Source organism: Giraffa tippelskirchi, chromosome 7 (assembly GCF_054371585.1).
Source record: "Giraffa tippelskirchi isolate mGirTip1 chromosome 7, T2T-mGirTip1v1.2.pri, whole genome shotgun sequence".
In the NCBI taxonomy this organism is placed as follows: Eukaryota; Metazoa; Chordata; class Mammalia; order Artiodactyla; family Giraffidae; genus Giraffa; species Giraffa tippelskirchi.
The window spans coordinates 64,775,598-64,803,389 of record NC_137281.1 but is presented as its reverse complement, the minus strand read 5'-3'; the positions used below and the strand labels follow the sequence as shown (position 1 = coordinate 64,803,389).

Here is a 27,792-nt window from a genome sequence, read left to right as displayed (position 1 = left end):
GGGTTCATATGGAAAGAGACGAAGAATGCACAGCACTCAGATTCCAAGAAACACCACCACCACCCTTGACCCTTCCCCCATGACCAACTCCGACCTAAAGCCTTTCTCTCCCTCTAACCTATCCCTAAAACATAACCCTCATCTAATCATATACATGTGCATTCCTAGCATCCATCCATCCACACACGAGAGAGAAAGAGGAAGACACAGACTGAATCGAGAAAGGAAAAGAGAGGGACACAGCCAGAGAGAGACACGGAACCAAAGAGAGGAAAGGAGTCGATGGTCCAGACTTTTCATCAATCTGTCTCGAAGGTAGAAGCAATGACAGCGCCCATCCACCCCAGAAGGGGGAAACGGACGGAAGGTTTGGAGAGGAAAAGACAAGAACGCAGGGAGCCATTAGAAGCTCAGCCACCCGCAGAAGCCGAGCTGGGACACTTGAACAGAATCTCAATGGAAACAGAGGACCAGAAAGTTGGCTACTCTTTTCTATCAGAGAGGGAGACCTTCGAGTCTTCCTTTCGGTCCTCCAACTTGCATGCGGGGTCTCAAAACAGTCAGGAGGGGGAGTGCCTTTTCCTGGGTACCACGGTGCATCCAGGCCTCGTTCTGCCCCATTCTGTGCTGTGTCAGCCCTGGATGGAGTCTTTCTTTCTGAAGTCTCAGCGCACAAGCTCCACGTGATATCAGCCCCAGGTGGAAAGGCATGGAGCTGCTCGTAGGCCGACAGACCTAGGAAACAGATGGGAGAATGACCCCCACTCTGCAGATGGAGAGACCGGGGAAACCCTGAGGGGCATATGCTTGTCCAGGGCCACACCACTTATGAGAAGAAGGAGCCTGGTCTGAGAGCAGCGGGGTCCTCGGAGCTCAGGCCCTGGCTGCACCCAGGCCTCCCCAGGGCTGTGGGCTGGGCTGTGTGGCTGTCACTGTGCCTGCACATGGCCTAAAGGGGGTGGTCGAGCAGTCAGAAACCCAGAGATTCCCTTGCGAAGTTTTGGGGAAGGGACCTCAGCACGAACCCCAGGAAATGATGTCACCTGCCGGCAACAGAACCCAACAGAACCCGCAACCCGGGTATCCAGGCCTCCAGAGCGGAGAGGAGCCCCCAGCCAGATCACTTGCTGCCAGGATGTTCTGCTGTTTGCCCCTGCCCAGAGGCCGGGGCCTCAGGAGAGCTCACAGGCAGTGTGCGTGGGCACCCTGTCGACGTTGGCTCAGGGCACCCCCGAGAGGCCTCTGGCCCTTTGCCCGGAGAAACAGAAAGGTAACACGGGGAGCCCCAGGCGGGGCCAGGCCACCTGTCCCATGCCACCCGGAAACACCGGGTCCTTTGCCTGTGTGTGTGGATGCGGGTTTCTCGGGGTGTGTCTCCCTCAAGGAAGCCCAGGCGGATGTGGGGTCAGAAGCCTGCGGACAAGTTGTGTCCACACCCCAGGGGAGAGCAGGCTGGGTGGGATGGGGAGAGTGCGGGCAGCGCCGGCCGCCCAGGCTGACCTCACACCCTCAGGTGGGTCTCTTTCCTCCCGGGTGGGGATCTGAGCAGACACACGTCTCTGACCCTTCTGGGAAGAGAAGTTCGAGCAGGCAGAAGCAGCGGCTCCACTGGCCAGGCCCAGCTCGGAAAACTCCCAGCACGGCTGGCTGACGGTCACTGTCGTTGCAGAGCTTCCCACGTGATGAGGCCGAGGACGGGGACACCCCGTCCACCTCCCGGAGGGAGGGGTCGGAGCACCACCCCCCCGCCCGTGAGGCCCAGTGCAGGCTCCAGGTGAGCGTGCCCACGGAGGCATCAGCCCCACCGGGGGCGAAGCGGAGGCGGGGAAGGCCTGCTGCCGAGACACCGCCCAGGATACACCCGGCGGCCCAGTCTGAGGCTGCCACGGAGCTCAGCACACCCGGCTCTGACCCAGAGTCCCGAGAACCCCGGCCTCTGAGGCAGCAGGAGGACCTGGAGCCCAGCACGCCAGAGCACAGAGGTGAGGACGCTGGGGCTGGTGCACGGGAGTGTGTGGGGAGGGGGTGCTGAGCTACACACGGACGAGTCCCCGAAAGATGCTGCTGGGCCTGCAGCAAGCGCTGGCCTCACACCCCCACCCCCATCTTGCACACTTCAGTCCCAAAAGACATCCGACCCTGGGTATTCTTTGGGAATCTCTTGGAAGCTTTCTGTCCCGGGATACGCACATGCCAAGGCTGGCCTGTGGGCAAACTTTGCTTCTCCCCCAGCTCTAGCACTGGCCTCCAACTGGAACCAGGCTCTACTTCCCAGACCTGTCCCTACAGAGGTGGTGGCTCCAGGTGCAGGACCCAGGGATCCACCGAGGCCAGATGGAGAACCGAGACTTGCCCTCGCAGAGACACCAGGCCAGCTGGGTACTGGCCAGCACACCGGGCAGATCGGATCTCCGTGCCTGCAGGGCCCCCAGCCCCAGGCACTGATGTCCCACCCCCTCAGCCAGAACCTCCACCTCCACGTGCACCTGTACCTGCTCGGGCTTTGGCAGGAGAACCCGAGGCAGAGGAGGAGTCACCGCCTCGGCAGGGAGAGCCTGCCCTGGCTCCCGCGCAACACCCAGACGCCGACGATGACTCACTCGCCCCTGCAGGAAGAACGAGCCCCCGCTCTGGGCAGAGACCCAGAGCCCTTGCCGGAAACACCACGTCCAGGGGAGCGGTCGGCTCTGCAGCCTCCATCCCTGTCTGCTCACCGTGGACGCCGGCAACTCGGTCTGCCCCCAGGGGACATGGAGTTCCTTTCCCCTGAACTGCTTTGCATTTGGTTTGTTTCCACCTTTCTGGTGATGTTTTATTTTGTGTATGGTTTCCTGTATTTCTCTTGGTTAAGTTGGGATTAGTAAACTTTTTCATCATTGTTGCAATTTGGGAACACTGTTGTGTAACTCTGGTGATACTGTGTTACCATCCCACTTTGTAGTTTCAGACCCGTTCGATCTTTATGCCCCACCCCCCAACAAAGCCTGGATTCAAGGCAAGCACGCCCTGTTCATCCCTCCCCCCGATCCTGAACACAATTTCATCTTTTCTTTCTGCATTCCTTCCTATATTCTTGGTGTCCCCAATCAATGACTCTCAGTGAAATGACTGAAGGAGTTTTTTTCGGACTCTCCACCTACTGTAAGACTCCATTGGAGAGTTCTCATTTGTATGTCATTTGAACTAGCCTTTGATAGCTGAAAGGACGGTGTACGTCCTTTCAAGATATCATGTGCCAAACGAAGCCCTTTTGGCAAATGCCATCATTATCTCCAGGCAGGCATTGCTGTTTGAAGGGTGACATCTCAGCCAGAAGGCAGAGGCTGAGCTCCTCTTGTTGCACCAGCTCCCAAAAGAAGCCAAGAAAGGGAGCTGGAACAACAAACCACCCCAACGCCCAGGAAAGCGTTCTTCACGACAGAAGGCTAGAAAATGACCCAACAACCTTGTGGCCCAGAACCCCTCTAAAAAATCACTGTTCCATAAAAAAGAGAAACACATGGGAAGTTCCAAGGAGAGGCAATGCCCATGGCCAGTGTACTTTAGAGACGGCCTGACTGCTCCGGGGAAGACACGCACCGACGGAACCCCTTGGGAAACAGCAGTGATAGTCCTCACCGTCGTAAGGGTTTCCTCTGGGGACAACCTGCCCTGGGCACCACATGAGGGAGCAGACCGGCTTCTCTTCCTCTGCCCCCACACCATTCACTCATGAAGGCAGCTCAGGTGTTCTCATGCCCTGCCTGCCTGCCTGCCTGCCTGGCTCATCCGTGAGCTGTGCCCACCTCCAGGGCAGGACTCCACCTTCTCCTCTCTGTGTACCGTGAATCTGCACACAGTGGGCTTTCAGAACCTTAGGAGACTTGAGCCATTCCCACTGGAGCCAGAACCCTCCCCAGGAAGGAAAACAGCTGTGGAGTCATTTTGGCCCCAGCACTGGTTCCCAAACCCTGGCGGCTCCTACAGCCTCTACGGTGTGAAGAGGGAGGTCCCTTTTGACAGAGCTTTCCGGCTGTCAGATCTAAGCTGTTGTTTCCCTGTCAGCTGTGTCTCTTCCGTTGCAGCCAGGTGGGCCACGCTGCTCCAAAGGAGCTCACAAGCTGAGTTGCAAGGGAGGTATTGAGAGGACAGGGATGGCTACAACGTGCTGCAAACTGAGTGAGGGTCCCCACAATCCTCAGCAAAGGTCTGTGGTGTGCAAGTGGGGAGTAGAGGGCCCCCAAGTTCCAAAGGAAGGGAGGTACTCGGGAGCTAAAGCCCTTGGCTGCTGTGGTAGCAGCTGCACATGGCAGCTCGTCCACAGTGCACTTCGAATGAGGTCATATGAGCGGGACTCTGGAAATGGCTCCGAAATCCAGAGAAAGGGGTCAGGGTATGTGGGAATCCGGCGGGGGTGGGGGGTGGATGAAGGAAGGTGTCCTTCCTCTCTCCAGTGCAATTTGGTTTGGTGAGTCTCAAAGCTACCAGATGGCACTTCCCAAGTCAGGCCCCCGCAGGAATCAGGGTGGGCTGCGTGCCTCGGCCCCTGCCACAGGGACAAGCCACACCAGTGGCCTCCCTGAGCTCAAATGGCCGGATCTGGGGGTTCTGTCTGGGTGCACACCTCCTTGCTGTGGCCAAGTTCCCCCCTTCTCTGAGCACCAGCTTCATCCTTTCGAAGGAGGACATCGATTGCTACCTTGGCACGTTACTCTCTTCATCCTGTGAAGACTCATTAGGCTTATCCTACAATTACTAGCTGGCCCGAAGAGATATCTCCTGAATCCAGATTAAGCTGGAGTCTCCCAGGCTCATCTGGCATGTCTTCCCTGAAGTCTGCCAAAACCCACACCCTTGCATTTCCAGGGACTCCCCTTAGCCAGCTGGGCAGAAAACCCAGCATGCTTCAAACAAGCTGACAGACAAGCGGGAGAGGACTCACGGGCAGACGGCCTCCCTCAGGTCTCGGGTGGAGCTCTGGGACCACAGCAGCAACGGGCCATCCCAGCCCCTGGGCTCAGCAGCGCCCTCATTCTCAGGCCGGCGGCTCTGCCCTGAGGGGAGCAGGAAGGTCACCAACTGCCGCAGGCGGACCTCAAGCCCCTCCCACTGCTGGAGCCTGACCTCCCCCGGCCCCACCCCTTCCCCTACCCCAGCAGGACGAGAGCTCGTCTTCCCCTGGCTTCCAACGTGAGGCCCGGCCCTGGGCCCCGATTGGGCACTGCCCCAGTCCGGAGCCAATCACAGTGGCCAGGGAGGTGGAACGCACCGATTGGCCAGGGCCAGGTCATGTGACCATGCTCCCCAGGAAACTCAAATATTACCAAGATTCCCTAACAAACCAATGAACAAAATTATCCAGTAAACGCAAACCGTACTTTTTAATGAGGCCAATGTCACAGAAAAAAAAAAAATGCTTCACAATGAACTGCTCAAGGAAGCTACTAAATAAACTTTCAGAAAAGTTAAGTCGTTTTTTTTTTTTTTTTTTTAATAGGGTGACGGAGAGCTATACCTTTCCCATCTATGTGAATTTAGGTTTAAACTAGATTTCCCTTGGCTATTATATAAGACAAAAAACCCCACATCACCCCCTTTCACTCCCCCCACCCCCAAAAAGTGTTTTAGTCTATTGAGTTTTTGTGTCCTCAGTTGTGTCTGATTCACGGCAACTCACAAACTCTACACAGCCAGGCTCTTCCGTCCATGGAATTCAGGGCAATTTTTTTCTGTCACAGTAAATGCCCACCCTGGGTGATCCAAAGGCAAGGGCTCAGAGGCTCCTGAGAGAATAACTCCTTTCAGCTGAGCACAGAGCTGGCTCCTCACTGGGATGCCTGTGGCCTGGGGCTCCCAGAGGGGACAGCAGCACTCGCCCCACCGTGTGGTCACTGCTGCAAGTGCAGGCTGCTCCTCACTCCCCCTTGACAGTGTCCCTGAGGGCAGAACAGTGTGAATCTACTCAAGGTGGAAATGCAAACTCCGATGCAACCAAACTTCCCACAAGGTCTCCAAAACCACTCAGGAACAGGGAATTGGAAACTGCAGGGCATGACATGAATGGAGATGGAGACTTGACACCTTACACCGAGTTCACTTCCAGTTATCCCTAGACAAAGTTCCCATGAAAACTTGTCACAAATCTAGAAGAACAATGAGCAGAAACCGGACACGTGCTTTGAGTCTTCACACACAAAACTAAAAGGCAGTCCACAAAACAACCCAGAGAATACAGTGGACTTTGCAAAATCAAAGATATCTACCGTGGGAAAGACCTCATTACAAAAGCAAAAGACAGGTCATACATCGCGAGACGAATGAGTGGAAACACAAAGCTTCTCAAGGACGTGTCTCCAAACAGACAAAGAACACCAACACAACAAGCCTGTGAAAACTAGGGAAAGGTCTGAAGGGACGCCAGACTGAGGAAGACACACACAGAGTATCCCAGATGATGTCCAGCACTGAGGGCCTGAAGAAACAACAGTCTAGTTGCACTCCCTCAGGCCTGTGTGACCCTGGATGAGGCCTCTGTTTCCCGGTGGCTCTGAGAGATGGACAGGGAGGAAGGGGAAGAGAAATCACTTGCACTTCTAATACTCACAGCAAAGTCTTCCAATGAGAAGGGAATTATCACCCCCACTGACAATGCCATTCACTGAAGTGATACCCACGAGTCCATCTAACCCAGAAGGGAAGGAAGGACCTGTTCTCACAAAACGGCGAGAGATGGAAGAAAGAAGATCAAGCCCACACCAATCACTGGAAAGAGAAGCTGTGCTCAGGGCTTGAAAGAATTCCTATTGGGAAAATGATGTCACAGCCCCACAAGGCAATCCACAGCTTCGATGCTATTCCTCCCAAAATGCCAATGCATGTTCGCACCGAACAAAGAATTGCAAAAGGGGTTACGGAAACAGAAAAGAGCCTAAATTGTCAATACAATCCGACGAAAAAGCCCCGATACGGACGTCCAAGGTTGTGTGAAAGGAAATTAGACGACCAAACTAGGATCCTCAGGAGAGTATCGGAGAAGGCGATGGTGACCCACTCCAGTACTCTTGCCTGGAAAATGCCCTGGACGGAGGAGCCTGGTAGGCTGCAGGCCATGGGGTCGCGCAGAGTCAGACACGACTGAAGTGACTTAGCCGCAGCGGCAGCAGCAGGACAGTATGCTATTGGGAATACAACAACACACACAGATCCAGATCGATGGAATAAAGTTGAGGGTCCAGAAACAAACCCCGGCATCCAAGGTCAACTCATCTCTGACACAGAAGGGGAGAATATCCAAATGGGAACAAGAAAGCCTCTTCAATCAATGTCCATGGGAAAACCAGACAGCTACATCTGAAGAACGCTATTGGTTTTGATCTCACACCACCTCAATATCGGGGAAAAACCTCACCCTAAAGACTGATGTCATGAGATAGCTAGAAAGAAGCGTAGGTCAAAGGCTCCTTAACATCAGAGTCTCCTTGCCATTTGCTGGGCGGAGGTAGAAATGGGTCTCTTCAAGTAAGGGAAAGAGGGAAACCAAGTACACCAATGGGTATCCATCCAATGGAACCTCTTCACAACAGAGAAGCTAAGCATTCACAAATGCAAAAGATAGGAAACGGAACATGAGAGACTCCTTGCAAGTGGTGTATCTGAGAAGGGGTTCATATGGAAAGAGACGAAGAATGCACAGCACTCAGATTCCAAGAAACACCACCACCACCCTTGACCCTTCCCCCATGACCAACTCCGACCTAAAGCCTTTCTCTCCCTCTAACCTATCCCTAAAACATAACCCTCATCTAATCATATACATGTGCATTCCTAGCATCCATCCATCCACACACGAGAAAGAAAGAGGAAGACACAGACTGAATCGAGAAAGGAAAAGAGAGGGACACAGACAGAGAGAGACACGGAACCAAAGAGAGGAAAGGAGTCGATGGTCCAGACTTTTCATCAATCTGTCTCGAAGGTAGAAGCAATGACAGCGCCCATCCACCCCAGAAGGGGGAAACGGACGGAAGGTTTGGAGAGGAAAAGACAAGAACGCAGGGAGCCATTAGAAGCTCAGCCACCCGCAGAAGCCGAGCTGGGACACTTGAACAGAATCTCAATGGAAACAGAGGACCAGAAAGTTGGCTACTCTTTTCTATCAGAGAGGGAGACCTTCGAGTCTTCCTTTCGGTCCTCCAACTTGCATGCGGGGTCTCAAAACAGTCAGGAGGGGGAGTGCCTTTTCCTGGGTACCACGGTGCATCCAGGCCTCGTTCTGCCCCATTCTGTGCTGTGTCAGCCCTGGATGGAGTCTTTCTTTCTGAAGTCTCAGCGCACAAGCTCCACGTGATATCAGCCCCAGGTGGAAAGGCATGGAGCTGCTCGTAGGCCAACAGACCTAGGAAACAGATGGGAGAATGACCCCCACTCTGCAGATGGAGAGACCGGGGAAACCCTGAGGGGCATATGCTTGTCCAGGGCCACACCACTTATGAGAAGAAGGAGCCTGGTCTGAGAGCAGCGGGGTCCTCGGAGCTCAGGCCCTGGCTGCAACCAGGCCTCCCCAGGGCTGTGGGCTGGGCTGTGTGGCTGTCACTGTGCCTGCACATGGCCTAAAGGGGGTGGTCGAGCAGTCAGAAACCCAGAGATTCCCTTGCGAAGTTTTGGGGAAGGGACCTCAGCACGAACCCCAGGAAATGATGTCACCTGCCGGCAACAGAACCCAACAGAACCCGCAACCCGGGTATCCAGGCCTCCAGAGCGGAGAGGAGCCCCCAGCCAGATCACTTGCTGCCAGGATGTTCTGCTGTTTGCCCCTGCCCAGAGGCCGGGGCCTCAGGAGAGCTCACAGGCAGTGTGCGTGGGCACCCTGTCGACGTTGGCTCAGGGCACCCCCGAGAGGCCTCTGGCCCTTTGCCCGGAGAAACAGAAAGGTAACACGGGGAGCCCCAGGCGGGGCCAGGCCACCTGTCCCATGCCACCCGGAAACACCGGGTCCTTTGCCTGTGTGTGTGGATGCGGGTTTCTCGGGGTGTGTCTCCCTCAAGGAAGCCCAGGCGGATGTGGGGTCAGAAGCCTGCGGACAAGTTGTGTCCACACCCCAGGGGAGAGCAGGCTGGGTGGGATGGGGAGAGTGCGGGCAGCGCCGGCCGCCCAGGCTGACCTCACACCCTCAGGTGGGTCTCTTTCCTCCCGGGTGGGGATCTGAGCAGACACACGTCTCTGACCCTTCTGGGAAGAGAAGTTCGAGCAGGCAGAAGCAGCGGCTCCACTGGCCAGGCCCAGCTCGGAAAACTCCCAGCACGGCTGGCTGACGGTCACTGTCGTTGCAGAGCTTCCCACGTGATGAGGCCGAGGACGGGGACACCCCGTCCACCTCCCGGAGGGAGGGGTCGGAGCACCACCCCCCCGCCCGTGAGGCCCAGTGCAGGCTCCAGGTGAGCGTGCCCACGGAGGCATCAGCCCCACCGGGGGCGAAGCGGAGGCGGGGAAGGCCTGCTGCCGAGACACCGCCCAGGATACACCCGGCGGCCCAGTCTGAGGCTGCCACGGAGCTCAGCACACCCGGCTCCGACCCAGAGTCCCGAGAACCCCGGCCTCTGAGGCAGCAGGAGGACCTGGAGCCCAGCACGCCAGAGCACAGAGGTGAGGACGCTGGGGCTGGTGCACGGGAGTGTGTGGGGAGGGGGTGCTGAGCTACACACGGACGAGTCCCCGAAAGATGCTGCTGGGCCTGCAGCAAGCGCTGGCCTCACACCCCCACCCCCATCTTGCACACTTCAGTCCCAAAAGACATCCGACCCTGGGTATTCTTTGGGAATCTCTTGGAAGCTTTCTGTCCCGGGATACGCACATGCCAAGGCTGGCCTGTGGGCAAACTTTGCTTCTCCCCCAGCTCTAGCACTGGCCTCCAACTGGAACCAGGCTCTACTTCCCAGACCTGTCCCTACAGAGGTGGTGGCTCCAGGTGCAGGACCCAGGGATCCACCGAGGCCAGATGGAGAACCGAGACTTGCCCTCGCAGAGACACCAGGCCAGCTGGGTACTGGCCAGCACACCGGGCAGATCGGATCTCCGTGCCTGCAGGGCCCCCAGCCCCAGGCACTGATGTCCCACCCCCTCAGCCAGAACCTCCACCTCCACGTGCACCTGTACCTGCTCGGGCTTTGGCAGGAGAACCCGAGGCAGAGGAGGAGTCACCGCCTCGGCAGGGAGAGCCTGCCCTGGCTCCCGCGCAACACCCAGACGCCGACGATGACTCACTCGCCCCTGCAGGAAGAACGAGCCCCCGCTCTGGGCAGAGACCCAGAGCCCTTGCCGGAAACACCACGTCCAGGGGAGCGGTCGGCTCTGCAGCCTCCATCCCTGTCTGCTCACCGTGGACGCCGGCAACTCGGTCTGCCCCCAGGGGACATGGAGTTCCTTTCCCCTGAACTGCTTTGCATTTGGTTTGTTTCCACCTTTCTGGTGATGTTTTATTTTGTGTATGGTTTCCTGTATTTCTCTTGGTTAAGTTGGGATTAGTAAACTTTTTCATCATTGTTGCAATTTGGGAACACTGTTGTGTAACTCTGGTGATACTGTGTTACCATCCCACTTTGTAGTTTCAGACCCGTTCGATCTTTATGCCCCACCCCCCAACAAAGCCTGGATTCAAGGCAAGCACGCCCTGTTCATCCCTCCCCCCGATCCTGAACACAATTTCATCTTTTCTTTCTGCATTCCTTCCTATATTCTTGGTGTCCCCAATCAATGACTCTCAGTGAAATGACTGAAGGAGTTTTTTTCGGACTCTCCACCTACTGTAAGACTCCATTGGAGAGTTCTCATTTGTATGTCATTTGAACTAGCCTTTGATAGCTGAAAGGACGGTGTACGTCCTTTCAAGATATCATGTGCCAAACGAAGCCCTTTTGGCAAATGCCATCATTATCTCCAGGCAGGCATTGCTGTTTGAAGGGTGACATCTCAGCCAGAAGGCAGAGGCTGAGCTCCTCTTGTTGCACCAGCTCCCAAAAGAAGCCAAGAAAGGGAGCTGGAACAACAAACCACCCCAACGCCCAGGAAAGCGTTCTTCACGACAGAAGGCTAGAAAATGACCCAACAACCTTGTGGCCCAGAACCCCTCTAAAAAATCACTGTTCCATAAAAAAGAGAAACACATGGGAAGTTCCAAGGAGAGGCAATGCCCATGGCCAGTGTACTTTAGAGACGGCCTGACCGCTCCGGGGAAGACACGCACCGACGGAACCCCTTGGGAAACAGCAGTGATAGTCCTCACCGTCGTAAGGGTTTCCTCTGGGGACAACCTGCCCTGGGCACCACATGAGGGAGCAGACCGGCTTCTCTTCCTCTGCCCCCACACCATTCACTCATGAAGGCAGCTCAGGTGTTCTCATGCCCTGCCTGCCTGCCTGCCTGCCTGGCTCATCCGTGAGCTGTGCCCACCTCCAGGGCAGGACTCCACCTTCTCCTCTCTGTGTACCGTGAATCTGCACACAGTGGGCTTTCAGAACCTTAGGAGACTTGAGCCATTCCCACTGGAGCCAGAACCCTCCCCAGGAAGGAAAACAGCTGTGGAGTCATTTTGGCCCCAGCACTGGTTCCCAAACCCTGGCGGCTCCTACAGCCTCTACGGTGTGAAGAGGGAGGTCCCTTTTGACAGAGCTTTCCGGCTGTCAGATCTAAGCTGTTGTTTCCCTGTCAGCTGTGTCTCTTCCGTTGCAGCCAGGTGGGCCACGCTGCTCCAAAGGAGCTCACAAGCTGAGTTGCAAGGGAGGTATTGAGAGGACAGGGATGGCTACAACGTGCTGCAAACTGAGTGAGGGTCCCCACAATCCTCAGCAAAGGTCTGTGGTGTGCAAGTGGGGAGTAGAGGGCCCCCAAGTTCCAAAGGAAGGGAGGTACTCGGGAGCTAAAGCCCTTGGCTGCTGTGGTAGCAGCTGCACATGGCAGCTCGTCCACAGTGCACTTCGAATGAGGTCATATGAGCGGGACTCTGGAAATGGCTCCGAAATCCAGAGAAAGGGGTCAGGGTATGTGGGAATCCGGCGGGGGTGGGGGGTGGATGAAGGAAGGTGTCCTTCCTCTCTCCAGTGCAATTTGGTTTGGTGAGTCTCAAAGCTACCAGATGGCACTTCCCAAGTCAGGCCCCCGCAGGAATCAGGGTGGGCTGCGTGCCTCGGCCCCTGCCACAGGGACAAGCCACACCAGTGGCCTCCCTGAGCTCAAATGGCCGGATCTGGGGGTTCTGTCTGGGTGCACACCTCCTTGCTGTGGCCAAGTTCCCCCCTTCTCTGAGCACCAGCTTCATCCTCTCGAAGGAGGACATCGATTGCTACCTTGGCACGTTACTCTCTTCATCCTGTGAAGACTCATTAGGCTTATCCTACAATTACTAGCTGGCCCGAAGAGATATCTCCTGAATCCAGATTAAGCTGGAGTCTCCCAGGCTCATCTGGCATGTCTTCCCTGAAGTCTGCCAAAACCCACACCCTTGCATTTCCAGGGACTCCCCTTAGCCAGCTGGGCAGAAAACCCAGCATGCTTCAAACAAGCTGACAGACAAGCGGGAGAGGACTCACGGGCAGACGGCCTCCCTCAGGTCTCGGGTGGAGCTCTGGGACCACAGCAGCAACGGGCCATCCCAGCCCCTGGGCTCAGCAGCGCCCTCATTCTCAGGCCGGCGGCTCTGCCCTGAGGGGAGCAGGAAGGTCACCAACTGCCGCAGGCGGACCTCAAGCCCCTCCCACTGCTGGAGCCTGACCTCCCCCGGCCCCACCCCTTCCCCTACCCCAGCAGGACGAGAGCTCGTCTTCCCCTGGCTTCCAACGTGAGGCCCGGCCCTGGGCCCCGATTGGGCACTGCCCCAGTCCGGAGCCAATCAGAGTGGCCAGGGAGGTGGAACGCACCGATTGGCCAGGGCCAGGTCATGTGACCATGCTCCCCAGGAAACTCAAATATTACCAAGATTCCCTAACAAACCAATGAACAAAATTATCCAGTAAACGCAAACCGTACTTTTTAATGAGGCCAATGTCACAGAAAAAAAAAAAAAATGCTTCACAATGAACTGCTCAAGGAAGCTACTAAATAAACTTTCAGAAAAGTTAAGTCGTTGTTTTTTTTTTTTTTTAATAGGGTGACGGAGAGCTATACCTTTCCCATCTATGTGAATTTAGGTTTAAACTAGATTTCCCTTGGCTATTATATAAGACAAAAAACCCCACATCACCCCCTTTCACTCCCCCCACCCCCAAAAAGTGTTTTAGTCTATTGAGTTTTTGTGTCCTCAGTTGTGTCTGATTCACGGCAACTCACGAACTCTACACAGCCAGGCTCTTCCGTCCATGGAATTCAGGGCAATTTTTTTCTGTCACAGTAAATGCCCACCCTGGGTAATCCAAAGGCAAGGGCTCAGAGGCTCCTGAGAGACTAACTCCTTTCAGCTGAGCACAGAGCTGGCTCCTCACTGGGATGCCTGTGGCCTGGGGCTCCCAGAGGGAACAGCAGCACTCGCCCCACCGTGTGGTCACTGCTGCAAGTGCAGGCTGCTCCTCACTCCCCCTTGACAGTGTCCCTGAGGGCAGAACAGTGTGAATCTACTCAAGGTGGAAATGCAAACTCCGATGCAACCAAACTTCCCACAAGGTCTCCAAAACCACTCAGGAACAGGGAATTGGAAACTGCAGGGCATGACATGAATGGAGATGGAGACTTGACACCTTACACCGAGTTCACTTCCAGTTATCCCTAGACAAAGTTTCCATGAAAACTTGTCACAAATCTAGAAGAACAATGAGCAGAAACCGGACACGTGCTTTGAGTCTTCACACACAAAACTAAATGGCAGTCCACAAAACAACCCAGAGAATACACTGGACTTTGCAAAATCAAAGGTATCTACCGTGGGAAAGACCTCATTACAAAAGCAAAAGACAGGTCATACATCGCGAGACGAATGAGTGGAAACACAAAGCTTCTCAAGGACGTGTCTCCAAACAGACAAAGAACACCAACACAACAAGCCTGTGAAAACTAGGGAAAGGTCTGAAGGGACGCCAGACTGAGGAAGACACACACAGAGTATCCCGGATGATGTCCAGCACTGAGGGCCTGAAGAAACAACAGTCTAGTTGCACTCCCTCAGGCCTGTGTGACCCTGGATGAGGCCTCTGTTTCCCGGTGGCTCTGAGAGATGGACAGGGAGGAAGGGGAAGAGAAATCACTTGCACTTCTAATACTCACAGCAAAGTCTTCCAATGAGAAGGGAATTATCACCCCCACTGACAATGCCATTCACTGAAGTGATACCCACGAGTCCATCTAACCCAGAAGGGAAGGAAGGACCTGTTCTCACAAAACGGCGAGAGATGGAAGAAAGAAGATCAAGCCCACACCAATCACTGGAAAGAGAAGCTGTGCTCAGGGCTTGAAAGAATTCCTATTGGGAAAATGATGTCACAGCCCCACAAGGCAATCCACAGCTTCGATGCTATTCCTCCCAAAATGCCAATGCATGTTCGCACCGAACAAAGAATTGCAAAAGGGGTTACGGAAACAGAAAAGAGCCTAAATTGTCAATACAATCCGACGAAAAAGCCCCGATACGGACGTCCAAGGTTGTGTGAAAGGAAATTAGACGACCAAACTAGGATCCTCAGGAGAGTATCGGAGAAGGCGATGGCGACCCACTCCAGTACTCTTGCCTGGAAAATGCCCTGGACGGAGGAGCCTGGTAGGCTGCAGGCCATGGGGTCGCGCAGAGTCAGACACGACTGAAGTGACTTAGCCGCAGCGGCAGCAGCAGGACAGTATGCTATTGGGAATACAACAACACACACAGATCCAGATCGATGGAATAAAGTTGAGGGTCCAGAAACAAACCCCGGCATCCAAGGTCAACTCATCTCTGACACAGAAGGGGAGAATATCCAAATGGGAACAAGAAAGCCTCTTCAATCAATGTCCATGGGAAAACCAGACAGCTACATCTGAAGAACGCTATTGGTTTTGATCTCACACCACCTCAATATCGGGGAAAAACCTCACCCTAAAGACTGATGTCATGAGATAGCTAGAAAGAAGCGTAGGTCAAAGGCTCCTGATCATCAGAGTCTCCTTGCCATTTGCTGGGCGGAGGTAGAAATGGGTCTCTTCAAGTAAGGGAAAGAGGGAAACCAAGTACACCAATGGGTTTCCATCCAATGGAACCTCTTCACAACAGAGAAGCTAAGCATTCACAAATGCAAAAGATAGGAAACGGAACATGAGAGACTCCTTGCAAGTGGTGTATCTGAGAAGGGGTTCATATGGAAAGAGACGAAGAATGCACAGCACTCAGATTCCAAGAAACACCACCACCACCCTTGACCCTTCCCCCATGACCAACTCCGACCTAAAGCCTTTCTCTCCCTCTAACCTATCCCTAAAACATAACCCTCATCTAATCATATACATGTGCATTCCTAGCATCCATCCATCCACACACGAGAGAGAAAGAGGAAGACACAGACTGAATCGAGAAAGGAAAAGAGAGGGACACAGCCAGAGAGAGACACGGAACCAAAGAGAGGAAAGGAGTCGATGGTCCAGACTTTTCATCAATCTGTCTCGATGGTAGAAGCAATGACAGCGCCCATCCACCCCAGAAGGGGGAAACGGACGGAAGGTTTGGAGAGGAAAAGACAAGAACGCAGGGAGCCATTAGAAGCTCAGCCACCCGCAGAAGCCGAGCTGGGACACTTGAACAGAATCTCAATGGAAACAGAGGACCAGAAAGTTGGCTACTCTTTTCTATCAGAGAGGGAGACCTTCGAGTCTTCCTTTCGGTCCTCCAACTTGCATGCGGGGTCTCAAAACAGTCAGGAGGGGGAGTGCCTTTTCCTGGGTACCACGGTGCATCCAGGCCTCGTTCTGCCCCATTCTGTGCTGTGTCAGCCCTGGATGGAGTCTTTCTTTCTGAAGTCTCAGCACACAAGCTCCACGTGATATCAGCCCCAGGTGGAAAGGCATGGAGCTGCTCGTAGGCCGACAGACCTAGGAAACAGATGGGAGAATGACCCCCACTCTGCAGATGGAGAGACCGGGGAAACCCTGAGGGGCATATGCTTGTCCAGGGCCACACCACTTATGAGAAGAAGGAGCCTGGTCTGAGAGCAGCGGGGTCCTCGGAGCTCAGGCCCTGGCTGCACCCAGGCCTCCCCAGGGCTGTGGGCTGGGCTGTGTGGCTGTCACTGTGCCTGCACATGGCCTAAAGGGGGTGGTCGAGCAGTCAGAAACCCAGAGATTCCCTTGCGAAGTTTTGGGGAAGGGACCTCAGCACGAACCCCAGGAAATGATGTCACCTGCCGGCAACAGAACCCAACAGAACCCGCAACCCGGGTATCCAGGCCTCCAGAGCGGAGAGGAGCCCCCAGCCAGATCACTTGCTGCCAGGATGTTCTGCTGTTTGCCCCTGCCCAGAGGCCGGGGCCTCAGGAGAGCTCACAGGCAGTGTGCGTGGGCACCCTGTCGACGTTGGCTCAGGGCACCCCCGAGAGGCCTCTGGCCCTTTGCCCGGAGAAACAGAAAGGTAACACGGGGAGCCCCAGGCGGGGCCAGGCCACCTCTCCCATGCCACCCGGAAACACCGGGTCCTTTGCCTGTGTGTGTGGATGCGGGTTTCTCGGGGTGTGTCTCCCTCAAGGAAGCCCAGGCGGATGTGGGGTCAGAAGCCTGCGGACAAGTTGTGTCCACACCCCAGGGGAGAGCAGGCTGGGTGGGATGGGGAGAGTGCGGGCAGCGCCGGCCGCCCAGGCTGACCTCACACCCTCAGGTGGGTCTCTTTCCTCCCGGGTGGGGATCTGAGCAGACACACGTCTCTGACCCTTCTGGGAAGAGAAGTTCGAGCAGGCAGAAGCAGCGGCTCCACTGGCCAGGCCCAGCTCGGAAAACTCCCAGCACGGCTGGCAGACGGTCACTGTCGTTGCAGAGCTTCCCACGTGATGAGGCCGAGGACGGGGACACCCCGTCCACCTCCCGGAGGGAGGGGTCGGAGCACCACCCCCCCGCCCGTGAGGCCCAGTGCAGGCTCCAGGTGAGCGTGCCCACGGAGGCATCAGCCCCACCGGGGGCGAAGCGGAGGCGGGGAAGGCCTGCTGCCGAGACACCGCCCAGGATACACCCGGCGGCCCAGTCTGAGGCTGCCACGGAGCTCAGCACACCCGGCTCCGACCCAGAGTCCCGAGAACCCCGGCCTCTGAGGCAGCAGGAGGACCTGGAGCCCAGCACGCCAGAGCACAGAGGTGAGGACGCTGGGGCTGGTGCACGGGAGTGTGTGGGGAGGGGGTGCTGAGCTACACACGGACGAGTCCCCGAAAGATGCTGCTGGGCCTGCAGCAAGCGCTGGCCTCACACCCCCACCCCCATCTTGCACACTTCAGTCACAAAAGACATCCGACCCTGGGTATTCTTTGGGAATCTCTTGGAAGCTTTCTGTCCCGGGATACGCACATGCCAAGGCTGGCCTGTGGGCAAACTTTGCTTCTCCCCCAGCTCTAGCACTGGCCTCCAACTGGAACCAGGCTCTACTTCCCAGACCTGTCCCTACAGAGGTGGTGGCTCCAGGTGCAGGACCCAGGGATCCACCGAGGCCAGATGGAGAACCGAGACTTGTCCTCGCAGAGACACCAGGCCAGCTGGGTACTGGCCAGCACACCGGGCAGATCGGATCTCCGTGCCTGCAGGGCCCCCAGCCCCAGGCACTGATGTCCCACCCCCTCAGCCAGAACCTCCACCTCCACGTGCACCTGTACCTGCTCGGGCTTTGGCAGGAGAACCCGAGGCAGAGGAGGAGTCACCGCCTCGGCAGGGAGAGCCTGCCCTGGCTCCCGCGCAACACCCAGACGCCGACGATGACTCACTCGCCCCTGCAGGAAGAACGAGCCCCCGCTCTGGGCAGAGACCCAGAGCCCTTGCCGGAAACACCACGTCCAGGGGAGCGGTCGGCTCTGCAGCCTCCATCCCTGTCTGCTCACCGTGGACGCCGGCAACTCGGTCTGCCCCCAGGGGACATGGAGTTCCTTTCCCCTGAACTGCTTTGCATTTGGTTTGTTTCCACCTTTCTGGTGATGTTTTATTTTGTGTATGGTTTCCTGTATTTCTCTTGGTTAAGTTGGGATTAGTAAACTTTTTCATCATTGTTGCAATTTGGGAACACTGTTGTGTAACTCTGGTGATACTGTGTTACCATCCCACTTTGTAGTTTCAGACCCGTTCGATCTTTATGCCCCACCCCCCAACAAAGCCTGGATTCAAGGCAAGCACGCCCTGTTCATCCCTCCCCCCGATCCTGAACACAATTTCATCTTTTCTTTCTGCATTCCTTCCTATATTCTTGGTGTCCCCAATCAATGACTCTCAGTGAAATGACTGAAGGAGTTTTTTTCGGACTCTCCACCTACTGTAAGACTCCATTGGAGAGTTCTCATTTGTATGTCATTTGAACTAGCCTTTGATAGCTGAAAGGACGGTGTACGTCCTTTCAAGATATCATGTGCCAAACGAAGCCCTTTTGGCAAATGCCATCATTATCTCCAGGCAGGCATTGCTGTTTGAAGGGTGACATCTCAGCCAGAAGGCAGAGGCTGAGCTCCTCTTGTTGCACCAGCTCCCAAAAGAAGCCAAGAAAGGGAGCTGGAACAACAAACCACCCCAACACCCAGGAAAGCGTTCTTCACGACAGAAGGCTAGAAAATGACCCAACAACCTTGTGGCCCAGAACCCCTCTAAAAAATCACTGTTCCATAAAAAAGAGAAACACATGGGAAGTTCCAAGGAGAGGCAATGCCCATGGCCAGTGTACTTTAGAGACGGCCTGACCGCTCCGGGGAAGACACGCACCGACGGAACCCCTTGGGAAACAGCAGTGATAGTCCTCACCGTCGTAAGGGTTTCCTCTGGGGACAACCTGCCCTGGGCACCACATGAGGGAGCAGACCGGCTTCTCTTCCTCTGCCCCCACACCATTCACTCATGAAGGCAGCTCAGGTGTTCTCATGCCCTGCCTGCCTGCCTGCCTGCCTGGCTCATCCGTGAGCTGTGCCCACCTCCAGGGCAGGACTCCACCTTCTCCTCTCTGTGTACCGTGAATCTGCACACAGTGGGCTTTCAGAACCTTAGGAGACTTGAGCCATTCCCACTGGAGCCAGAACCCTCCCCAGGAAGGAAAACAGCTGTGGAGTCATTTTGGCCCCAGCACTGGTTCCCAAACCCTGGCGGCTCCTACAGCCTCTACGGTGTGAAGAGGGAGGTCCCTTTTGACAGAGCTTTCCGGCTGTCAGATCTAAGCTGTTGTTTCCCTGTCAGCTGTGTCTCTTCCGTTGCAGCCAGGTGGGCCACGCTGCTCCAAAGGAGCTCACAAGCTGAGTTGCAAGGGAGGTATTGAGAGGACAGGGATGGCTACAACGTGCTGCAAACTGAGTGAGGGTCCCCACAATCCTCAGCAAAGGTCTGTGGTGTGCAAGTGGGGAGTAGAGGGCCCCCAAGTTCCAAAGGAAGGGAGGTACTCGGGAGCTAAAGCCCTTGGCTGCTGTGGTAGCAGCTGCACATGGCAGCTCGTCCACAGTGCACTTCGAATGAGGTCATATGAGCGGGACTCTGGAAATGGCTCCGAAATCCAGAGAAAGGGGTCAGGGTATGTGGGAATCCGGCGGGGGTGGGGGGTGGATGAAGGAAGGTGTCCTTCCTCTCTCCAGTGCAATTTGGTTTGGTGAGTCTCAAAGCTACCAGATGGCACTTCCCAAGTCAGGCCCCCGCAGGAATCAGGGTGGGCTGCGTGCCTCGGCCCCTGCCACAGGGACAAGCCACACCACTGGCCTCCCTGAGCTCAAATGGCCGGATCTGGGGGTTCTGTCTGGGTGCACACCTCCTTGCTGTGGCCAAGTTCCCCCCTTCTCTGAGCACCAGCTTCATCCTCTCGAAGGAGGACATCGATTGCTACCTTGGCACGTTACTCTCTTCATCCTGTGAAGACTCATTAGGCTTATCCTACAATTACTAGCTGGCCCGAAGAGATATCTCCTGAATCCAGATTAAGCTGGAGTCTCCCAGGCTCATCTGGCATGTCTTCCCTGAAGTCTGCCAAAATCCACACCCTTGCATTTCCAGGGACTCCCCTTAGCCAGCTGGGCAGAAAACCCAGCATGCTTCAAACAAGCTGACAGACAAGCGGGAGAGGACTCACGGGCAGACGGCCTCCCTCAGGTCTCGGGTGGAGCTCTGGGACCACAGCAGCAACGGGCCATCCCAGCCCCTGGGCTCAGCAGCGCCCTCATTCTCAGGCCGGCGGCTCTGCCCTGAGGGGAGCAGGAAGGTCACCAACTGCCGCAGGCGGACCTCAAGCCCCTCCCACTGCTGGAGCCTGACCTCCCCCGGCCCCACCCCTTCCCCTACCCCAGCAGGACGAGAGCTCGTCTTCCCCTGGCTTCCAACGTGAGGCCCGGCCCTGGGCCCCGATTGGGCACTGCCCCAGTCCGGAGCCAATCACAGTGGCCAGGGAGGTGGAACGCACCAATTGGCCAGGGCCAGGTCGTGTGACCATGCTCCCCAGGAAACTCAAATATTACCAAGATTCCCTAACAAACCAATGAACAAAATTATCCAGTAAACGCAAACCGTACTTTTTAATGAGGCCAATGTCACAGGAAAAAAAAAAAAATGCTTCACAATGAACTGCTCAAGGAAGCTACTAAATAAACTTTCAGAAAAGTTAAGTCGTTGTTTTTTTTTTTTTTAATAGGGTGACGGAGAGCTATACCTTTCCCATCTATGTGAATTTAGGTTTAAACTAGATTTCCCTTGGCTATTATATAAGACAAAAAACCCCACATCACCCCCTTTCACTCCCCCCACCCCCAAAAAGTGTTTTAGTCTATTGAGTTTTTGTGTCCTCAGTTGTGTCTGATTCACGGCAACTCACGAACTCTACACAGCCAGGCTCTTCCGTCCATGGAATTCAGGGCAATTTTTTTCTGTCACAGTAAATGCCCACCCTGGGTGATCCAAAGGCAAGGGCTCAGAGGCTCCTGAGAGACTAACTCCTTTCAGCTGAGCACAGAGCTGGCTCCTCACTGGGATGCCTGTGGCCTGGGGCTCCCAGAGGGAACAGCAGCACTCGCCCCACCGTGTGGTCACTGCTGCAAGTGCAGGCTGCTCCTCACTCCCCCTTGACAGTGTCCCTGAGGGCAGAACAGTGTGAATCTACTCAAGGTGGAAATGCAAACTCCGATGCAACCAAACTTCCCACAAGGTCTCCAAAACCACTCAGGAACAGGGAATTGGAAACTGCAGGGCATGACATGAATGGAGATGGAGACTTGACACCTTACACCGAGTTCACTTCCAGTTATCCCTAGACAAAGTTTCCATGAAAACTTGTCACAAATCTAGAAGAACAATGAGCAGAAACCGGACACGTGCTTTGAGTCTTCACACACAAAACTAAAAGGCAGTCCACAAAACAACCCAGAGAATACACTGGACTTTGCAAAATCAAAGGTATCTACCGTGGGAAAGACCTCATTACAAAAGCAAAAGACAGGTCATACATCGCGAGACGAATGAGTGGAAACACAAAGCTTCTCAAGGACGTGTCTCCAAACAGACAAAGAACACCAACACAACAAGCCTGTGAAAACTAGGGAAAGGTCTGAAGGGACGCCAGACTGAGGAAGACACACACAGAGTATCCCGGATGATGTCCAGCACTGAGGGCCTGAAGAAACAACAGTCTAGTTGCACTCCCTCAGGCCTGTGTGACCCTGGATGAGGCCTCTGTTTCCCGGTGGCTCTGAGAGATGGACAGGGAGGAAGGGGAAGAGAAATCACTTGCACTTCTAATACTCACAGCAAAGTCTTCCAATGAGAAGGGAATTATCACCCCCACTGACAATGCCATTCACTGAAGTGATACCCACGAGTCCATCTAACCCAGAAGGGAAGGAAGGACCTGTTCTCACAAAACGGCGAGAGATGGAAGAAAGAAGATCAAGCCCACACCAATCACTGGAAAGAGAAGCTGTGCTCAGGGCTTGAAAGAATTCCTATTGGGAAAATGATGTCACAGCCCCACAAGGCAATCCACAGCTTCGATGCTATTCCTCCCAAAATGCCAATGCATGTTCGCACCGAACAAAGAATTGCAAAAGGGGTTACGGAAACAGAAAAGAGCCTAAATTGTCAATACAATCCGACGAAAAAGCCCCGATACGGACGTCCAAGGTTGTGTGAAAGGAAATTAGACGACCAAACTAGGATCCTCAGGAGAGTATCGGAGAAGGCGATGGCGACCCACTCCAGTACTCTTGCCTGGAAAATGCCCTGGACGGAGGAGCCTGGTAGGCTGCAGGCCATGGGGTCGCGCAGAGTCAGACACGACTGAAGTGACTTAGCCGCAGCGGCAGCAGCAGGACAGTATGCTATTGGGAATACAACAACACACACAGATCCAGATCGATGGAATAAAGTTGAGGGTCCAGAAACAAACCCCGGCATCCAAGGTCAACTCATCTCTGACACAGAAGGGGAGAATATCCAAATGGGAACAAGAAAGCCTCTTCAATCAATGTCCATGGGAAAACCAGACAGCTACATCTGAAGAACGCTATTGGTTTTGATCTCACACCACCTCAATATCGGGGAAAAACCTCACCCTAAAGACTGATGTCATGAGATAGCTAGAAAGAAGCGTAGGTCAAAGGCTCCTGATCATCAGAGTCTCCTTGCCATTTGCTGGGCGGAGGTAGAAATGGGTCTCTTGAAGTAAGGGAAAGAGGGAAACCAAGTACACCAATGGGTTTCCATCCAATGGAACCTCTTCACAACAGAGAAGCTAAGCATTCACAAATGCAAAAGATAGGAAACGGAACATGAGAGACTCCTTGCAAGTGGTGTATCTGAGAAGGGGTTCATATGGAAAGAGACGAAGAATGCACAGCACTCAGATTCCAAGAAACACCACCACCACCCTTGACCCTTCCCCCATGACCAACTCCGACCTAAAGCCTTTCTCTCCCTCTAACCTATCCCTAAAACATAACCCTCATCTAATCATATACATGTGCATTCCTAGCATCCATCCATCCACACACGAGAGAGAAAGAGGAAGACACAGACTGAATCGAGAAAGGAAAAGAGAGGGACACAGCCAGAGAGAGACACGGAACCAAAGAGAGGAAAGGAGTCGATGGTCCAGACTTTTCATCAATCTGTCTCGAAGGTAGAAGCAATGACAGTGCCCATCCACCCCAGAAGGGGGAAACGGACGGAAGGTTTGGAGAGGAAAAGACAAGAACGCAGGGAGCCATTAGAAGCTCAGCCACCCGCAGAAGCCGAGCTGGGACACTTGAACAGAATCTCAATGGAAACAGAGGACCAGAAAGTTGGCTACTCTTTTCTATCAGAGAGGGAGACCTTCGAGTCTTCCTTTCGGTCCTCCAACTTGCATGCGGGGTCTCAAAACAGTCAGGAGGGGGAGTGCCTTTTCCTGGGTACCACGGCGCATCCAGGCCTCGTTCTGCCCCATTCTGTGCTGTGTCAGCCCTGGATGGAGTCTTTCTTTCTGAAGTCTCAGCGCACAAGCTCCACGTGATATCAGCCCCAGGTGGAAAGGCATGGAGCTGCTCGTAGGCCGACAGACCTAGGAAACAGATGGGGGAATGACCCCCACTCTGCAGATGGAGAGACCGGGGAAACCCTGAGGGGCATATGCTTGTCCAGGGCCACACCACTTATGAGAAGAAGGAGCCTGGTCTGAGAGCAGCGGGGTCCTCGGAGCTCAGGCCCTGGCTGCACCCAGGCCTCCCCAGGGCTGTGGGCTGGGCTGTGTGGCTGTCACTGTGCCTGCACATGGCCTAAGGGGGGTGGTCGAGCAGTCAGAAACCCAGAGATTCCCTTGCGAAGTTTTGGGGAAGGGACCTCAGCACGAACCCCAGGAAATGATGTCACCTGCCGGCAACATAACCCAACAGAACCCGCAACCCGGGTATCCAGGCCTCCAGAGCGGAGAGGAGCCCCCAGCCAGATCACTTGCTGCCAGGATGTTCTGCTGTTTGCCCCTGCCCAGAGGCCGGGGCCTCAGGAGAGCTCACAGGCAGTGTGCGTGGGCACCCTGTCGACGTTGGCTCAGGGCACCCCCGAGAGGCCTCTGGCCCTTTGCCCGGAGAAACAGAAAGGTAACACGGGGAGCCCCAGGCGGGGCCAGGCCACCTCTCCCATGCCACCCGGAAACACCGGGTCCTTTGCCTGTGTGTGTGGATGCGGGTTTCTCGGGGTGTGTCTCCCTCAAGGAAGCCCAGGCGGATGTGGGGTCAGAAGCCTGCGGACAAGTTGTGTCCACACCCCAGGGGAGAGCAGGCTGGGTGGGATGGGGAGAGTGCGGGCAGCGCCGGCCGCCCAGGCTGACCTCACACCCTCAGGTGGGTCTCTTTCCTCCCGGGTGGGGATCTGAGCAGACACACGTCTCTGACCCTTCTGGGAAGAGAAGTTCGAGCAGGCAGAAGCAGCGGCTCCACTGGCCAGGCCCAGCTCGGAAAACTCCCAGCACGGCTGGCTGACGGTCACTGTCGTTGCAGAGCTTCCCACGTGATGAGGCCGAGGACGGGGACACCCCGTCCACCTCCCGGAGGGAGGGGTCGGAGCACCACCCCCCCGCCCGTGAGGCCCAGTGCAGGCTCCAGGTGAGCGTGCCCACGGAGGCATCAGCCCCACCGGGGGCGAAGCGGAGGCGGGGAAGGCCTGCTGCCGAGACACCGCCCAGGATACACCCGGCGGCCCAGTCTGAGGCTGCCACGGAGCTCAGCACACCCGGCTCCGACCCAGAGTCCCGAGAACCCCGGCCTCTGAGGCAGCAGGAGGACCTGGAGCCCAGCACGCCAGAGCACAGAGGTGAGGACGCTGGGGCTGGTGCACGGGAGTGTGTGGGGAGGGGGTGCTGAGCTACACACGGACGAGTCCCCGAAAGATGCTGCTGGGCCTGCAGCAAGCGCTGGCCTCACACCCCCACCCCCATCTTGCACACTTCAGTCCCAAAAGACATCCGACCCTGGGTATTCTTTGGGAATCTCTTGGAAGCTTTCTGTCCCGGGATACGCACATGCCAAGGCTGGCCTGTGGGCAAACTTTGCTTCTCCCCCAGCTCTAGCACTGGCCTCCAACTGGAACCAGGCTCTACTTCCCAGACCTGTCGCTACAGAGGTGGTGGCTCCAGGTGCAGGACCCAGGGATCCACCGAGGCCAGATGGAGAACCGAGACTTGTCCTCGCAGAGACACCAGGCCAGCTGGGTACTGGCCAGCACACCGGGCAGATCGGATCTCCGTGCCTGCAGGGCCCCCAGCCCCAGGCACTGATGTCCCACCCCCTCAGCCAGAACCTCCACCTCCACGTGCACCTGTACCTGCTCGGGCTTTGGCAGGAGAACCCGAGGCAGAGGAGGAGTCACCGCCTCGGCAGGGAGAGCCTGCCCTGGCTCCCGCGCAACACCCAGACGCCGACGATGACTCACTCGCCCCTGCAGGAAGAACGAGCCCCCGCTCTGCGCAGAGACCCAGAGCCCTTGCCGGAAACACCACGTCCAGGGGAGCGGTCGGCTCTGCAGCCTCCATCCCTGTCTGCTCACCGTGGACGCCGGCAACTCGGTCTGCCCCCAGGGGACATGGAGTTCCTTTCCCCTGAACTGCTTTGCATTTGGTTTGTTTCCACCTTTCTGGTGATGTTTTATTTTGTGTATGGTTTCCTGTATTTCTCTTGGTTAAGTTGGGATTAGTAAACTTTTTCATCATTGTTGCAATTTGGGAACACTGTTGTGTAACTCTGGTGATACTGTGTTACCATCCCACTTTGTAGTTTCAGACCCGTTCGATCTTTATGCCCCACCCGCCACCAAAGCCTGGATTCAAGGCAAGCACGCCCTGTTCATCCCTCCCCCCGATCCTGAACACAATTTCATCTTTTCTTTCTGCATTCCTTCCTATATTCTTGGTGTCCCCAATCAATGACTCTCAGTGAAATGACTGAAGGAGTTTTTTTCGGACTCTCCACCTACTGTAAGACTCCATTGGAGAGTTCTCATTTGTATGTCATTTGAACTAGCCTTTGATAGCTGAAAGGACGGTGTACGTCCTTTCAAGATATCATGTGCCAAACGAAGCCCTTTTGGCAAATGCCATCATTATCTCCAGGCAGGCATTGCTGTTTGAAGGGTGACATCTCAGCCAGAAGGCAGAGGCTGAGCTCCTCTTGTTGCACCAGCTCCCAAAAGAAGCCAAGAAAGGGAGCTGGAACAACAAACCACCCCAACGCCCAGGAAAGCGTTCTTCACGACAGAAGGCTAGAAAATGACCCAACAACCTTGTGGCCCAGAACCCCTCTAAAAAATCACTGTTCCATAAAAAAGAGAAACACATGGGAAGTTCCAAGGAGAGGCAATGCCCATGGCCAGTGTACTTTAGAGACGGCCTGACCGCTCCGGGGAAGACACGCACCGACGGAACCCCTTGGGAAACAGCAGTGATAGTCCTCACCGTCGTAAGGGTTTCCTCTGGGGACAACCTGCCCTGGGCACCACATGAGGGAGCAGACCGGCTTCTCTTCCTCTGCCCCCACACCATTCACTCATGAAGGCAGCTCAGGTGTTCTCATGCCCTGCCTGCCTGCCTGCCTGCCTGGCTCATCCGTGAGCTGTGCCCACCTCCAGGGCAGGACTCCACCTTCTCCTCTCTGTGTACCGTGAATCTGCACACAGTGGGCTTTCAGAACCTTAGGAGACTTGAGCCATTCCCACTGGAGCCAGAACCCTCCCCAGGAAGGAAAACAGCTGTGGAGTCATTTTGGCCCCAGCACTGGTTCCCAAACCCTGGCGGCTCCTACAGCCTCTACGGTGTGAAGAGGGAGGTCCCTTTTGACAGAGCTTTCCGGCTGTCAGATCTAAGCTGTTGTTTCCCTGTCAGCTGTGTCTCTTCCGTTGCAGCCAGGTGGGCCACGCTGCTCCAAAGGAGCTCACAAGCTGAGTTGCAAGGGAGGTATTGAGAGGACAGGGATGGCTACAACGTGCTGCAAACTGAGTGAGGGTCCCCACAATCCTCAGCAAAGGTCTGTGGTGTGCAAGTGGGGAGTAGAGGGCCCCCAAGTTCCAAAGGAAGGGAGGTACTCGGGAGCTAAAGCCCTTGGCTGCTGTGGTAGCAGCTGCACATGGCAGCTCGTCCACAGTGCACTTCGAATGAGGTCATATGAGCGGGACTCTGGAAATGGCTCCGAAATCCAGAGAAAGGGGTCAGGGTATGTGGGAATCCGGCGGGGGTGGGGGGTGGATGAAGGAAGGTGTCCTTCCTCTCTCCAGTGCAATTTGGTTTGGTGAGTCTCAAAGCTACCAGATGGCACTTCCCAAGTCAGGCCCCCGCAGGAATCAGGGTGGGCTGCGTGCCTCGGCCCCTGCCACAGGGACAAGCCACACCACTGGCCTCCCTGAGCTCAAATGGCCGGATCTGGGGGTTCTGTCTGGGTGCACACCTCCTTGCTGTGGCCAAGTTCCCCCCTTCTCTGAGCACCAGCTTCATCCTCTCGAAGGAGGACATCGATTGCTACCTTGGCACGTTACTCTCTTCATCCTGTGAAGACTCATTAGGCTTATCCTACAATTACTAGCTGGCCCGAAGAGATATCTCCTGAATCCAGATTAAGCTGGAGTCTCCCAGGCTCATCTGGCATGTCTTCCCTGAAGTCTGCCAAAACCCACACCCTTGCATTTCCAGGGACTCCCCTTAGCCAGCTGGGCAGAAAA

At 55.4% G+C, this 27,792-nt stretch overlaps 1 long non-coding RNA gene across 1 annotated transcript in view; it reads right to left on the bottom strand.

Moving 5' to 3' along the window:
- Positions 1-5,343: 5,343 nt before the first annotated feature.
- LOC145514049 (uncharacterized) overlaps positions 5,344-27,792 on the bottom strand; it is a 37,952-nt gene continuing 15,503 nt past the window's right edge. Inside the window, exons 3-5 of the long non-coding RNA XR_014059821.1 lie at positions 20,201-20,312; positions 12,561-12,672; positions 5,344-8,374 (exon numbers count right to left, since the gene is read on the bottom strand). This is a non-coding gene — a long non-coding RNA (uncharacterized LOC145514049). The remainder of the gene's footprint in view (positions 8,375-12,560; positions 12,673-20,200; positions 20,313-27,792) is intronic.